The 16323-nt window shown below is 32.6% G+C and overlaps 1 protein-coding gene and 2 long non-coding RNA genes across 6 annotated transcripts in view; 1 reads left to right on the top strand and 2 right to left on the bottom strand.

Moving 5' to 3' along the window:
• LOC126697900 (uncharacterized) overlaps positions 1-13025 on the top strand; it is an 80244-nt gene extending 67219 nt beyond the window's left edge. The window contains exon 3 of one of the 2 annotated variants that reach the window (XR_007646287.1): positions 12788-13025. This is a non-coding gene — a long non-coding RNA (uncharacterized LOC126697900). Of the gene's footprint in view, positions 1-12268; positions 12359-12787 lie in introns of those variants that run through there. The other variant, XR_007646288.1, reaches the window with a different exon arrangement.
• The window catches only part of LOC126694253 (disease resistance protein RPM1-like), a 397275-nt gene that overhangs the window by 37905 nt on the left and 343047 nt on the right, over positions 1-16323 (bottom strand). The gene's annotated exons all lie outside the window — the stretch shown is intronic.
• LOC126697899 (uncharacterized) lies at positions 5013-6440 on the bottom strand. The gene is made up of 2 exons (XR_007646286.1): positions 6158-6440; positions 5013-5312 (listed from the first exon to the last, which is right to left on the bottom strand). It is a non-coding gene; the product is annotated as an uncharacterized LOC126697899 (long non-coding RNA).

Genomic DNA, 16323 nt, shown 5'->3' with positions numbered 1-16323 from the left:
ATGCACCTACAGCTTTTTACTACTCTTCTTCTCAAATTTTTTTTTTCCTTGAGAAAGTGTGAAACCTTTTATCTGTCATAGACTCATAGTAGAATATATATAGTATATTTTAAGGTTAGTGGGAGCTCTTTCACATTGTCGGCAGTTCTGGACAAGAACAATTGGTGATCTAAATCAATTTTACTTCATATGGTTTCAGAAGTCAGGTTCCAAAAGTTAACAGAAATGACATAAAGCTTGACTGCTTTATTAATTCTCACAAATAGTAGGAAGAAATGATACAAAGTGAGAAAGATACAAACCGAAACACGCCATGATTGACTGCATAATTGGTTTTGCTTATTCATTGGGTGGGGCTCTGCTCATGACTTTTGCTTCCATTTCATATGGAATCCAACGCTCTGCTTATGACATTTGGAATCCAGCCAAAGAAATTCAAATGATTAATGTCGGTATGAAGTTTCGAACATAATTTACATCAGTGGATGTTAAGGAAGTTTCAATTGGATTCTAATTACAATGTACTTTTCTGTGAAAGGGCATCTAAAATAAAGATTCAAATGCTCCAATTGAATAAGACATCCTTTTCGCGGAACTGACGAGGTTGTCTTGAAATAATTATCAGAGATAATAAAAGGAAGGAAAAATGGTTGTTTGACAAGCCTGCCACGATGATAGTATCAAATTATTATTTGTAATTTATTGATAATATAAATAATTTATTTGTAATAAAAATTTATAAGTTAATTAAACAGGTCGGAAACAAGTTCAACCTTATTCAATAAGCAAGTAAACCTGCTGCAGACTTTTAACACAATGTTCCCCACCTGCTAAATTCTTAATCTAAACCAAATCTTACATTAGTAGATTTTTTCATAAAGTTCCTTCACTGTGTCAGTTGGTGATCCTTTTATCTAATAATAAAAACAATCAAATTATGATCTTGATGCTCTTTCCTTTTTTCTTCCTTAACTACCCACGGAGATTATTCTTCCCTTACTAGAAGGCTCCTAATCCTTCATTTTGTATGGTTAAACACCTTCCCCCAACCAAACAACAACCATAAAATTTTAGTCCTAAATATTGTTAAAAGTAAGCTATGAATTCTTAACAAATTAGTTAAGGAATAATGTATTTTCAATTTTGCTCCTTCATTCTATTCCATCCAAAATTATAGTTTTTATTACTTCTTTAATTGATATGGCTTTTTTTTAATTGCTTTTATTGATATTATTTTTGGTCTTCTCTTACCATTTTTTGTTCCTTTGACTTAAATCAACTCTTTTTTTTTTTTGTTGTATTAATTGCTTTCTTCTTTTTTTTTTTATTTTTTTTTTTTTTGACTGTGAAGATAGAAATATATTGAAGTAAAGGGACTGAAGCCCAACGTATTACAAAGCATGCATGTATATGTTGACTTACTGTCAGTACAAGTTCAATAGAAAAAATAAACCCAACGTATTACAACGTAGCTTAGCACACTCAGGATATTACTGTTACTAATATGATCAAATCACCCCAAATAACTATTACTAATCTTCTCATCAACATGGATATTCCTATTTTTAAGCACCTCTCTCTCTCTCTCTCTCTCTCTCTCTCCACGTCATTCTCCAACTTGGAACCATCACACTTAAAACTGTTCCGTCAATAACAATCTGTAAACAATGATCTAAAGTATTGCCCCAACAAAACAAAAATGTTTATTCTTGAGAAAGTGTGTGGAATCTTTTAAATTTTTTCTACTTTTAAATTTACTCACTAATTAAAGGCACCATTCATTTTCTTTTCTCCTCTGCCTTCAATTGTTTATTCTTGAGAAAGTGTGTGGAATCTTTCATCTTTCAATAATTGTAGAATATTCAACAGTAGACTTAAAAAAAAAATTAAAAAAAAGGAATATTCAATAATATGCCAATGCTTAGTGGGAACGCAACATACACTCTCTATGGCTGATCTAAACCCCAGAGAGTCAGCCCAAAAGTTCAGTAAAGAGTCCATTTAATATCCCTTACGAAAAAGGGGCTGCCCTTGTTTGTGGCTCATCCATGAGTGCGAGTGTGCGACCCATTAACCTTGAACAATTTCCTTGCCTTAGACTTCAGAACTCAGAAGGTATCTAGACTCTAATAACCAAGGCCCATCTTATCCAAAATAATAATAATAATACTAAGTCCCTAAGGTCATTAATGCATTTTGCTAAATAAAGACCAATGCCCACCATCTTTTTTTTTTTTTTTTTTTTTTGGCCAAATAACTTAATCTCACCCAAATAAGTTTATTAATTTGAAATGAATATATATTTCATTATTCAGATTAATAATATTAATTGATCTGAATAATGAAATATATTTCCATTTCAAATTTGAAAGTGTATTTGGGTGAGATAAATCTGATTAATATTCTTCATAAAAAAAATTATTCAGATTAATATTATAAATTTAAAAGTGTATTCTCAGTATTTCAATGTCATATCCTAAAAAAAAAAATTTAAATAACGAAAAATCAATTCATTATCAAATTCAAAAAACAAAAAATGAATTCTAGTCATTTCAAGTGAAGCAGATGAGATCTTGTTCAGTATTACAGATGTTTTGGAAATGAATTATAGGTCTTGAAAGATGGTACACATAACAAAGTGTTAGCAAATAGGGTCAATAGTCAACTAGGAATCAAACGAGAAATAGAAGAGTTTGTTCTATTCCACTCTTCCAGTGTAGACCTTTCAATAATAAGTCTTTCCATTGCAGGATAGATTTCCCAGAGTTCGATTTTGATTAGCATTTTTGAATAGTGATAAAAAAAAAATATCACAAGAAAAATTTACAAATGGAATTTTATACAATGATTGATTGGGTGCTATCTTCTTGGTAAACTTACATGTGCAGTACCAGTATGCACCGCATTTGTTAACAAAATATTAAAAGCATAAACCACAAATAAAAAGAAAAAACTAAAAACTCATAAACAAGACAAAACCAAAGGGGAAATAAAATAAGCCAGGTAAAATTGAAAACATAGAGAGAGTGAGAGACTCATGGTTCCTAGATCACACCCACCTTTCATTAGTATCCATACATGATTGTACAAATGAACAAAACAAACTTGCAATAAAAACTTTTTTCTCTGAACAAATTTTGAAAAAAAGTACATATGACATTAACCATATCTAAATTAAGAATCACTAAGTACAACTCAAAAATTTCGTAATTTCGTCTTCTATTGTGCACCAAACTTCTCTTGAGGTTCAGCCCAATTGCCATGTTTAGAACTAGAGAAAAAAGAATAATAATAATAATAATTAAAAAAAGAATAAAAATAGAATCACCCATTCCTTGTTTGGTTGCTAAGAAATTGGTATGAAAAAGATAAACAAACATAGACTTATGTTTGGTACGCCAAATACAAAAACAGAAGTTCTATATGCTGATATTATGTTTTCATTGGGTTTTCTTGGCCACCAAATGCAGCACAATTAAATGCAACCTTCTGTTATCATTAACACTTCATGGCCAAAATAACAAAGAAAAAAAAATCCAAAATTTGATCATTTGGTAAATACTTATGAAAGAAAAAGTGACAAGTTCAATTAGAAAATTGTTTAGAAACTGTTAGTTGTCAAGATTTTCATTATGATAAGAAAATTTTTGCCCACCTTGTTTACATTTTATGGAAAATTATTAGGTATCCTAAGAGTAAAATGATGATACTCCCTTCTCTCACATAAATGGTAAATCACACCTTGAACTTAATTAGTGAGATCCATTATTATGTGAGAGGAGGGATTATCATGCCGTTCTACCCTTGGAGTACTCAATAATTACTCACATTTTACATCTCCAGAAAAGACCACTCTGCATTTCATATGTATAGCATGGAAAAATGATAAATTTCATGCAAGAACAAGAGGCAATAACAAGTTAATTTATAAACTCGTCCATTGACAAGTTCTGAGAAAGTAGTAAGGAAGATATGATCTATCAGTCTGTGGGAGTGTAAGATATCAAAGTATTTTAGCAGACTCTCATCAGTAAATAAATGTTTAATACTAATTGAACCAATGTTGAAATTGTTGTTTAGCAGTGGACGAACATTTTTATCATTATGAACTGTGCATATGGGAAAAAAAAACTAGTTTGTTTAGATGTCTATCGAAACACCAAAATACCTCTTTTGAAGTTTCTATTTAAATTATTGAATTACCATCTATAAGCCTAAGATTCAAAGTCAGATACTCCAATGAAGATTTTAGCATTTGAAACTGGAGAAGGGTTAGTGATGCTAGAAGAGAGAAACCCCTTGGTTCCAAACTGTTAAAGCAATAGGTAAACATTATTGAAGCAACATCTCAAACCCCAACCAAAAGATCGATTTCATATTTTCCCTTCCACTATTACTTTCTGCTTTCTACTTTCTCAGAAGCTGATAGCCTGATACTACTAGTAAAATCTTCAACCATGGCATGAACACCTTCACATTAACTGAGAATGCAATATTCTTGTAATCAGGCAACCAAACAAACAGCACAGTACATTTGCTGTTAGTAAACCGAATGAGAACAATCTTTACCATTCATCAATGAAAAGAGTATATGCTCACATCCTTATCTATACAAAATGTAATATATCCAGAACTAATTTGATGAAACATCTCTAATTGAAATGGGTGGAACAAGCAGCAAAAGTTGCTTCAACCCACCAAAACAACAACAGTTACCAACCAAACATCAAAACAAAACTTGCAACAAACTAGGCAACAATATTGCAGCAACACATAAAACTAAATAAAATAGTTTTGACTGCACCACACCGGATACAACATCTTAATCTTTAAAAACAGTTAGAGAAACTCTCCAATTAGAACAAAGAACCAGTTCGAACAGTTTCCTAGGTTGTTTATTCTTTGGATGGATAAAGAAAACATACGCATATAGTTTACTCTTTCAAAATTTATAGGCAAATGTCAAAAAATAGAATTTTTAGCTAAATTCAAAACCATCAACTGCAAATATATCAGTAAAATACGTGCCATACTTAATCACACTAAATATAAAATACAATTTAAGTAAAACATCACCAGTTTACTTATCATGTTTACAACAGGTTCATATGCTTGATACAGTGAAATTAAAACATTATTACAGCTGCACAGTAACGAAGGCAGATATGCAGGGGAGAATCAACCACTGTTGATATGGCTGATCAACTAAAAAGAGCAAGTACAGTGCTTGATCTGGCACTTGACAATCCTTTTAGACGTGGACTTTGATGGTTGTAGCAAGGGAACTTAGCTTTATGGCTCAAATGTCTTACCTATCATAATGAACAAACTTAGTAATGCGAACCCTAATGTTAATAAAAGAATTTTCTGAAAGCTTATAAATTTTAAGCTCTCTTGCAAGAACAATACCATCATAAAAATTAAGGTTATCCTACAATAATGTTTCAATAGCAATCCTATGACAAAATGCACATTGATTCACTAAAAATAGCTCCCAACATTGGCCAGTATTACTTCCTGATACTCACATTATATCTACGGAATTACTGATTAGTTTCAAGCTAGTTGTTAAATCAGAAACCTTTTTATTAGAAGGCATATGAGAAAAAAAGAAAAAAAGAAGAAGAATTGATTGAAACTTTGAAGTAATGATTTGGATCATTTCCATGGTTTGAACGCCATCTCCCCCCTCCCCCACTATTTTTCTATTAAAAAAAAAAAAAAAGACTCCACTTCCATTGTATCACTGTTAGTCAAACATCCAAATCTTTCTCCACCAAGTATATTTATCAAACAGGAACAACAACAACTTAGATAACAAAAGTAATAGTTTGGATTGAAACGATTTTCATATTCAAATATCCAAAAAAAATAAATAAATCAGAATAGTAAAAAAAAAAACCGAACTCCCAGATAACAAAACAGCCAAAACAAGAAAAACCCAAATAACAACAAAAAGCAAAACGCCACAACCACACACAAAATCTCCAAAATTTTACAAAAAAATAATGAAAATAAAAAGCAATAAGATGAAGAACCACAAAGAGAAATGCAGATTGGAGGGAATCAACCAATTTATCAATTTGCGTCTCTATGAGACTCAATGCCCACAACCTCACATTCTTCAATGAAAAGGGATGTCATTTGAGGATCGTACCGTTGAGCCTTCCTTGCTCTATGGCATTAAAGCCATACCTTTCACCACTCTTACAGAGTCTCAGCAAGTCGAACCATCAGCACACGCACCTCTACATCTCTGGAAGCCTTCTCAATCTACCGTTGGAACTCGGATGACCCGACGAAACCGGAGCTCCAAGACTACCAGATCGACCGGAAAAGGCTTTGGGCAAATGGTCCTAGATGCTCTGAAATTACTCTAGGTAGAAGAATTTTTCTCTCTCTCTCCCTGATGAGAATGTAAACAATTAATGGTGGAGGAAGTCTTGACTTTTGGAGGTGTGGTTTGGGCGTTTGGCATTTTATATGAATTTTTTTTAAAAAAAAATTTATGAAAAATGAAGTTTTTATTTATTTATTATTATTAAGATTTAATGATAAGCTTTTACTAAAGAAGCTGATAAGTATGTTTTTTAAGGAAAATTAATTATAACTTAATTAATGAATAAGAATAATAATATCTTATATTAAGATTAGATAAGTGTTTTTTTTTTTTTTTTTTTGAGAAAAAAATAGAAAGTGGTAATGAAAAGTTAATGAATATTAATAATTAAATAATTAAAATTAGACAAAAATTAATGAATAAATTTATTCCAAATTAATTCTAACTAATCTTACATAGTTACATTAGTAGATATCCTAAAGTTGTTCTTTTTTATTTATTTATTTTTTTGTGTGCGGAAAATCATATATTTAATACGTTGTTTAGAATTACTCAAGTCTCTATTTAATTATGTAACAATGTTTTGCTCCCAAAACATGAAACAATAATGGTAAATATATTTTACCATTAAAAAAAATAATGACAAATATTTGAGAAGGTAAAAAAAAAAAAAAAAAATAAATAAATAAATAGAGAGAGAGACTAAATATAGATATAAAATCACATCTATCACTTAATGATAAAGGAAAAACAAGCACTCATATATTCGAGAAATCACTGAGCAATGTTTTACATTAGGTCGGGTGTGACACCTTTAATCATTCAAAATCATAATTCCACATGCATAATCAAATCATGATAAGGTTATATTTGTGCAACTTGCATGAAAAAAAGGTTTCTAATACGAATGAATCAAGAAAAGGATAACACCATTGCAACAAGTTTGTCATTGATTTTAGTCCACAAACTTCGAAGAAGACATTTGTGCAAATTGCAAGAAGAAAACTTCAATTTTCTTCATTGAATAGCTGCCAACTTTACCTTAGAATTGATCAATGTTAAATCCTAGAGATGGTTCCACAAAATTTAGGAAGGAGAATCAGAGTGAAAGCAGAGATCGTACTTCGAAGTTTCAGTGGATAAACAAAACTAGTGAAATGAGATAGGTTGAATGCTTCAAGGAAGATAAGGAAACCCAATGAAGGAAAACATGGGCAACCACATTATGTGTGTGTTTAGCAAAAATTAAAAAAAAATCAGCTTATTTTACTATTGAATTTATTTTTGCTACTATTTATGGGGTCCACTACACTTTTTTGCAGTAGAAAATGTAAACATTTTATTGCTCATGTAAACCAGATACATCCTATACTAATGGTCCCTCTGTAAACAATATATAAAAGAAATTAGAAAACTGTTACATAATTCTTTGTTGGGATTGGGAAACCAGATACATCATCCATAACAGCCTCTACCACTAGAGACATAAGACTTTCTCTTTTATTAGTACATCAAAATATTTTCTAAGAACCTTAGCATACAGTGTTGTCAAATGTTGTTTCACATTTCTCATGCAAAATTGTTCTATTACTCTGTGGGGTAGAGAGAGAAGAAATCAATATACGTGAACTTTCGTCCCTCATCCTAAATGTGATTAGTAGCGGCCAAGGGAGAACTTCTAATTTTAGGTAAACTACTTACACTAAACATTTACTGAGTTAAATGGCTCCTAACCTAGAATTTCCTTCTAATTTTTTCCCCTGTTTTTTGTTATGGGATTCTCCCCTTTCACAACATCCTTTAACTGCTATCTACCAATACTTTTGCTGTTATCTATGAAATCAATATTTAACTAGTCACGAACATATAATTGATTTTAACAAAATTTATTTGTAATTTTTTCTTTTGAAGTTTTCATTATCTTATTGGTTGGATCAGTGAAGCTCTCCTGTACTAAAAACAAAAAACAAAAGGAAATAAACATGCCACTCTATTTAGCAAAAAATCTTAAACTTATAAGTTATAATAGTCAAGTTTCACAAATGAGACACTACATCAAAAACATGTTTAACAATGATAACATAAGCACATTCAACAAATAAAATAGTGAATTCTTCCTAAAGTTCACTTCCGAAAACACTCCTTGCTATTTTTAGATGAAACATGCCTACAAGTAGCAACAGTGCTTGAAAATTGACATCATTACTCTTTGCTTCTTACTAAAAGAAATTCCAACAATCAACACATACATAACTTTTGATAGCAGCAGGCAACCAATGATTCTATCCTCTTCTTTTTTTGGAACCATTTGAGTGGATGCTCTTCATACTATATACAATCTGTTTGAATCCAATGTCTAACGGGGTATGTGTGACCTGAAAAAGCATCAAAGTATGTTCAAGCTCACAATACTGACATTATATTCTGCATATCAATAAAGTAAAACTTGATGATGCAAAAGACCCCAAGATAAAGAAACTTCGAGTACGAAACATTGTGAATCAAATGAGTATTATCTGCTTTTTCCAAAGAATCAAGAACATATCCTTAAGGTTGACAATTCACTCAAAATATATATACATTTATAGTTAAGAATAAGTGTTGTATTTGACAAAATTATGGAACAAAACATTTATATCGTTCAGTGTACTTTGAAATACAAAAAGGTCATTCATAATGTAATACACAAATGGGGGAGGACATTGAAATACAAAAAACTTCAGTATTAGTATCATAAATATAAAGTCATTGTAGCTCAATGTCACAACAATGATTCATATATAAAAACATTGGTTCAACCATGAAAGAACAACAAATGCCCGCAACCGCATCATGAAAAACACATGAAAGACCCACTAAAGCCTTATTTGATCTCCTAAGAAACTTTTGGGGAAATAAAAATGAAGCTTTTCTAAAAGGCTTCATATAGAGGAATTATTTAATCATACTTAAGCACCCTAGTCTTGGATACTAATTACATTCTCCCAAATGCATTTTACTATTCATTAAAATAAAATCAAAACAACCACTAAAGAAATGCTTAGCAAAAGTGCAACATCACCAAATTCATATGACTATCCACAAATATAATTTGAATTCAAGTTCCACAGTGAAGTTGTAGATTTAATAGCTATAATGAATAAAACTTCACTCAGTTAATGATAATTGATAACATTCATAATGTCATTACTCCCTTGGGCTGGGCTTGAGAGGCAGTAAGAGCAACTTGAACGATGAAGTGGCAGAGAATTCGACCCTCTAGAATATAGAGATGGGCTTGGCAGAAGTTTGTGGAGTGAGTAGTAGGTAAGGTAATTTGAAGTGGCCATGGAAGGCGTTGGTGTGAGCAGCAGGAAAGCATGAGGCTTCTGAAGCAGATAGCATGAGGATAGAGGAAGAATGTTACTCTAGCAAGAGGTACAAAAACAAAAACTTAAGCCTCTCCAACTAAACCAGAAAAGATATTGCAAATTTAACCCCAGAAATACACTTTCAAATCCCTCATGTCACAAAAATCTTTCTGTCAGACATTTTGACAAACACCTTGTAAGCAGTTTCTTAAGAGGTCAATCCTTTAGCCTATGTCAATCAATTTGAATTTCCATTTACATATATCCATCGACATTCACCACATCAGTATGTTCCACCATTTCATTGAGCCAAATAAAAATCCTCATACCTAATGTAAGTATATAACCACGATTCTCTAACAGAACAAAACGTCAGAACAATAGTATGAGAAAGAGGAAAAAAGGGTGGACAGAAATATTACAGTACTAATATGGGTTGTTTTCTTTTAACTAAACTGTTCATTACGTGTATCAAAAGGTTAAAAAAAATATTTAATTGCAAGTATGAAAATCTTTGGAAATAATATAAATGTAATTCTCTAATAGACAAGCGGGTTGGGCGTACTTGTAATTTCTTGATGGCACTAAGGGACTCTCCAACAAATCTATATTGCCAATGTCATGTCCATGGAAAATTTCCCCTTGAACCCTATTCCAAAACTCGACAGAGGGAATATGCTTGACTTTCCCAAAATCGGGGCCTTTGTTTGGTTGCAAACAAAGCATGAATTCTCTTGACATTTCAATAAATTCTAGATGTTGTAGGCTTTTCATAGGGTGGATGTCAAAGGGCACCTCCTTTAGTTGTGGGCAAGGTCCAATTCGAAGTGATTCAAGAAGAGGTAGGGCACCTTTGTCTATTATCAACCTATTCAATCCTCCCAAGTTTTCAAGCCCCAGAAACATCAAGTTTTGGAAGCCTCCTCTCTCAATATGTAATTGCTCGCCTTCATATCAATCATAAAGCCGAAGATACGTCAAATTAGGAAGTGTTTGAAGGACTTTTAATGGATCATCCATTAATCTTGACCAATGTAAACCCATTTTAACTATAAAATTGAGTTTGGGAATCCATTCTGGTAACTTTTCTAGTCTCCCATATAGGAAGAGAGTTTGAAGGAGGGGCGGAAGAGAAGACATTGATTGGAATTCAAGAACCTCTTCTTCACTTTTTGCACTGATTCTCAATGATTGAAGGTTGATCATTTTCTCTAGCATAGTACACAAAACTATCCCATTTTCTGCCTTTATTTCAGAGATATGCAACTTCCTCAATTGTCTTAACCTTCCCAATTCTGCAATAAGGGCATCACTATTGGCTTCCACTTTATGAAGCTTCTGTAAAGATTGTAAACACCCAATGCCACTTGGTATCTTTACTGCACATCGATGAGCAATATTGTATACAATATAATTGTTTTCAATGTATGCCGCAAGATATTGTAGTTTATGCAGCCGACTGATCTCCAGTGGTAGCTCAGACACAAGTGAACGTTTCAAATCCAATGTCTTTAGGTTGTGCAATTTACCTATGGACTTTGGAAGGGTTTGCACTTTTGTATCTCTTAGGCTTAAATATCTTAGATGGAAAAGGTTTCCCACTTCTTTAGGAATGTAATCAATTGGAGCACCTTCACAATCCATTACTTTCATTAACTTGAAGTTTGCAAAACAAGAAGTAAGAAAAAAATTAGGCACTTCATCTACCCCAGAAATGAGAATAGAACGAGTTTGAGAATTAGTAATACTCTGCAAACGAGTATTCAAATTATTCTGAATTGCGAGGCGTCGAGCAATTCTCTGAAAATTTGAGTAATTTGTCATTGAGACCAGATTGAAACTCAATTCCTCTGACCTTGAAAGAATGACCTCATGTATCATATCATGAACTCGACAACGTCGAATTCCCCCAATAAAATCTTCCTCATCCACTTGAACCAAGCTTCTGTGAATAAGCTGGTTCAAGTAGTTTTGTGCAACGTCTTCCAATGTCAACCCTTTCTTTTCTTTGAAAAATCCTTCAGCTATCCATAGTCAAGTTAGTCTTGCACAATTAATGAGGCAATCCTCTGGAAACATTCCAAAATATAAAAAACACGTTTTGAGGTTGTAAGGTAGATCATGATAACTGAAAGATAGAATTCTAGTGATACTTCTAAGACGTAAATTAGTCTCAAACTCTGAACTAAGACTATCAAGAACTTTGCTCCACTGAGAGACTACCTTGGCTTTGGTTGAAAAAAGACCACCCATAGCTACAATTGCTAACGGTAACCCTTCACATCTCTCAACTATGCCATGAGAAAACTCAACAAAATCTGCAGGACATTGCCCCCCTTCACGTTGGAATGCCTTCTTGCAAAAAAGCTCCAAGGCATTTTCAGAAGGTAGAGATGGTAGCTTGTACACATAATAATGAAGTGATTCATTGCTAGAAGGAGCAACATCCTCATTTCGAGTTGTGATTATTATTCTATTGCCTCTGTCATTATCCGGAAATGCAAATTTTAGATGGTCCCATAATCCTGTATCCCATATATCATAAAAAATTACTAAATACCTTTGTTCACGTAAATAGGTCCTCAATTCTTCAATTAGTGATGGCACTTTCATTATGTCAATTTCCCTAGGAGCAAACCCCTTCCTTGCCTTGTAGAATTGCTTGATCGTATCCCTTAATAGCTCCTCCATCTTGTATGATTGAGACACAGTGATCCAAGCACGACAATCAAAGTGTGGTGCCACCTTATCATTGTCATATACTTTCTTGACAAGAGTGGTCTTCCCAAGGCCACCAAGGCCGACCACTGAAAACACCATGCGATTAGATGGTCCTTCTATCAATATTAGATTAAATTTAAAGTATACATAACAATATAATTCGATTTCCAAGGCATTTTCAGAAGGTAGAGATGGTAGCTTGTACACATAATAATGAAGTGATTCATTGCTAGAAGGAGCAACATCCTCATTTCGAGTTGTGATTATTATTCTATTGCCTCTGTCATTATCCGGAAATGCAAATTTTAGATGGTCCCATAATCCTGTATCCCATATATCATAAAAAATTACTAAATACCTTTGTTCACGTAAATAGGTCCTCAATTCTTCAATTAGTGATGGCACTTTCATTATGTCAATTTCCCTAGGAGCAAACCCCTTCCTTGCCTTGTAGAATTGCTTGATCGTATCCCTTAATAGCTCCTCCATCTTGTATGATTGAGACACAGTGATCCAAGCACGACAATCAAAGTGTGGTGCCACCTTATCATTGTCATATACTTTCTTGACAAGAGTGGTCTTCCCAAGGCCACCAAGGCCAACCACTGAAAACACCATGCGATTAGATGGTCCTTCTATCAATATTAGATTAAATTTAAAGTATACATAACAATATAATTCGATTTATCAAATACACTATTATAGTTTCTTTAAGTAATAGAATCACTCAATAATCTCAATCTTCATAAGCAAGGACCAAATTTGCTTAAAATCATATATTTGAGAAATCATGGAATATAATCTTTTACATTAGATTTGGGGTGACATCTTTAATCCTTCAATCGTAGAAGAATTGTGAAGTTGAAATGGGTGAGCCAATACTACCATGCCAACTTGCAACTTGCAAGGAGAGTTGGTACAGGCTTTCCTTTCAAAATCATGATTCCACGCACAGCCAACTCTCGACTCTTGCTAGCCAAGAGTCATGAAAGAAGAAAAGTCTAGCACAAATTAATCAAGACAAGGATGGAATCATCCAACAAGTTGTCATCGAATTTAGTCCATAGTCTTGAAAGAAGATATTTGTGAAACTTGCAAGAAGAAAATTTTAATTTTCCACTTATAAGAGCTGCCAAATTTACCTTAGAATTGGTCAATGTAGAATCCTAGAGAAAGTTTCATAAAATTTAGGAAGGAGAATCAGCGTGAAACAGAGACTGAAGTTTCAGATTGATAAACAGCACTAATGAAATGCGGTAGGTTGAATGCTTCAAGGAAGATAAGGAAAACCCATGGAGGTAAACATGGGTAACCAACATACATTGAGTGAAAATGACAAGTGCCAACCTCCACACTTTTGGAACTAAGGCTTTGTAATTGTCATTTTCTTTGTTTTATGGGATACGAGAAGTGGGTACCAGAGGTTGTCCCTCTTTCTCTCTTTAGCAAATTAGCAGTAATGCATACTGGGTTCTCATTAGTAGCACAATTAAGAGTTTCATTGAACAGTGAACAAAGCAAAGTGACAAGCTAGTATGTTATAAAGTGACTAATTATTTTCTACAATTGTACCACCATTTTTTTTTCTTTAAAAAGGAGCTCATTATGATTTCTTAGAGTGATTAATTAGAGCACTCCATCCTTTATGACGATGAAAAAGACTATCAAGTTTTCTTAATAATATTATTATTATTATTATTATTATTATTATATGTAATGTCAATTAAATAAACTTTTATGATAAAGAAGAATAGTAACACTCCTAGAAGTTGAATTGTGTGTAAACATGGAACTAAGAAAAAAATAGTAATAGATATAAACTTTTGCTTTTGAAGCGTATGGCTTTTTAACCAAATATGCGGTCACTTGCTTGGAATTGGAGCAAACAGTAAAAGACTAAGAAAACATGGAAGGGATAAAAGGAGATAGAAAGAATGAAGAAAGAATCATAGATATAGATAAATATATGTTGGTTGTATAGGTGGTGTAATTTTTTGCTAATGAAGAAGAAAAGTGCAGCTAAAGTAAGCAAGAATTCTGAAGATAAAGTTTTTGTTTTTGTTTTAATGAAGGAGCAAAAATTAGAAACATTTTTTTCTTTCTTATAAAATTAAATATTTTAATAGTAGTGCTACTAATACAATATTTTCATAAAAATTTCACAACAATTAAAATTTAGATGACAAGCTGTTAAAGGTAGGTGAAAAAGTGATGTCGGTTGTGGGTCTTGATAGAAACTAGTTACAACTGGCCATTTAACTTTTACTATGAAATTATTGTAAAAGTAGCATTGAGATAATCAGATTCAAGCTTTTTTTCAACTGAGATTAAAAAAATTAGGTTCAAGGTGTTCAAAATTTTATTTTAGGGGGTTCAAAAAAAAAAAAATATATATATATATATATAAAATTAAAAAAAGAAAAGGTCAGGGGTTCATTCGAATCCCCTAGGTTGCATGTACAACCGCCCCCTGTGTTAGGAAGCAAAGTATTTATAAAAGTAGTTACAATGTGAATATTAAGATGGATAGGTGAAAATATATATATATATATATATATTTTTTTTTTAAAAAAAAAGAGATTTAAAATGAGTAATTCACTTAAAGATATGGGTGACTCTTATTGATGAAAAATGAGAGAGTATCGCTTGAAATTGTTTGGTTCTCACTAAACAAGACACAACTTTGCCGTCATATTTCACTATTAAAAGCCCATGCCCATGTTACCATGTAGAGGGCAAGTGAAATTTCAAATTTTCATAAGAGAACACCTAATCATACATTATAAGAAGTCGATTTTCCTAACAACCATAGATTATGGTAATATTTTGTAAGAGTGTGACGCTGTGGAAAAGCTTGGAATAGAGTTTGCTATTCACAAAATTGGGCAAACAAATTCCATTAATGTTGTTCTTCTTTGCAATATGGAGTCTTTTGGTTTTGGAATCCCCTGTATTTCATGTTCATAATGTCTATGGTGGTATATTTTTCTCACAGGTGAGCTCTGAGGATTGCCACAAGCACCAGCTTGGCCAAATCCCCAGAATGGTAACCCACATCTGTGATCTCCCCGCTGTTGAATGTATTGGTACTACAACTTGAGTATCGATCATCAGATCAGTGCATACACAGGAAGCTCCACGAAAACCAAGTTTGTGACAAGCAAAGAAACAAGAAAAGCAGTAGACCATGAGAAAAAAATCTAGGAGTTCATTTTGGTGGTGAAATGTGTAGAGAAGTGTGTTACTGATTAGGAACCTGAGTTTGGTACTTTGGTTGTATACAGGGAATATACATTTTATATATCTATCCATTAAAATAACAACAAAGTGGGAGAAAGTTAGAACTAGAATTATTTGAACTCAGTAGATCTAACCTTGCCCATTACAACTGATGCTATCCTGAGGTGCCCGCTGAATTGAGTAAGGAAGAATGTCAAACAATTAATGATACAATAAGGCAAAAGATGTAAAAGAAGAAAAATCCATTGTTATGGTGTTTTTGATAATTTTTAAATCAGATTATTATAAGAATTTCTTTAGTGCTGGCTTAAGTTCTTTACTAACAATTCAAGAAAATTAGTAACGAATCAGGCTCGACTCGATTACCATGCTAAGAACAAATAAAACAAAATAAACTCATTTCAGGATGGTCCCAATAAAAAGCATCAGAAAAGTATGAGTACCTGCTCTTTAAACAATATCTTGATGGTACTGTTAAAATAAGTTTTCAAAACAATCCACCTTTGAGGATCAACGAAGGAAGACATTCCTTTGCTGGATCTGAAAGTATTTCAAAAAGAGATCGCGAGATCAATGAATTTTTGAAAAAGAATTTGGAAACATCCTCTGATTTGAAGCTAAAAGGCATCTCAAGTGATAAATCCCAATTTAGCTCTGTTTACTATTCAACTA

This window comes from Quercus robur, chromosome 8 (assembly GCF_932294415.1).
Source record: "Quercus robur chromosome 8, dhQueRobu3.1, whole genome shotgun sequence".
Taxonomy (NCBI): Eukaryota; Viridiplantae; Streptophyta; class Magnoliopsida; order Fagales; family Fagaceae; genus Quercus; species Quercus robur.
This window is presented reverse-complemented; position numbering and strand designations above follow the sequence as displayed.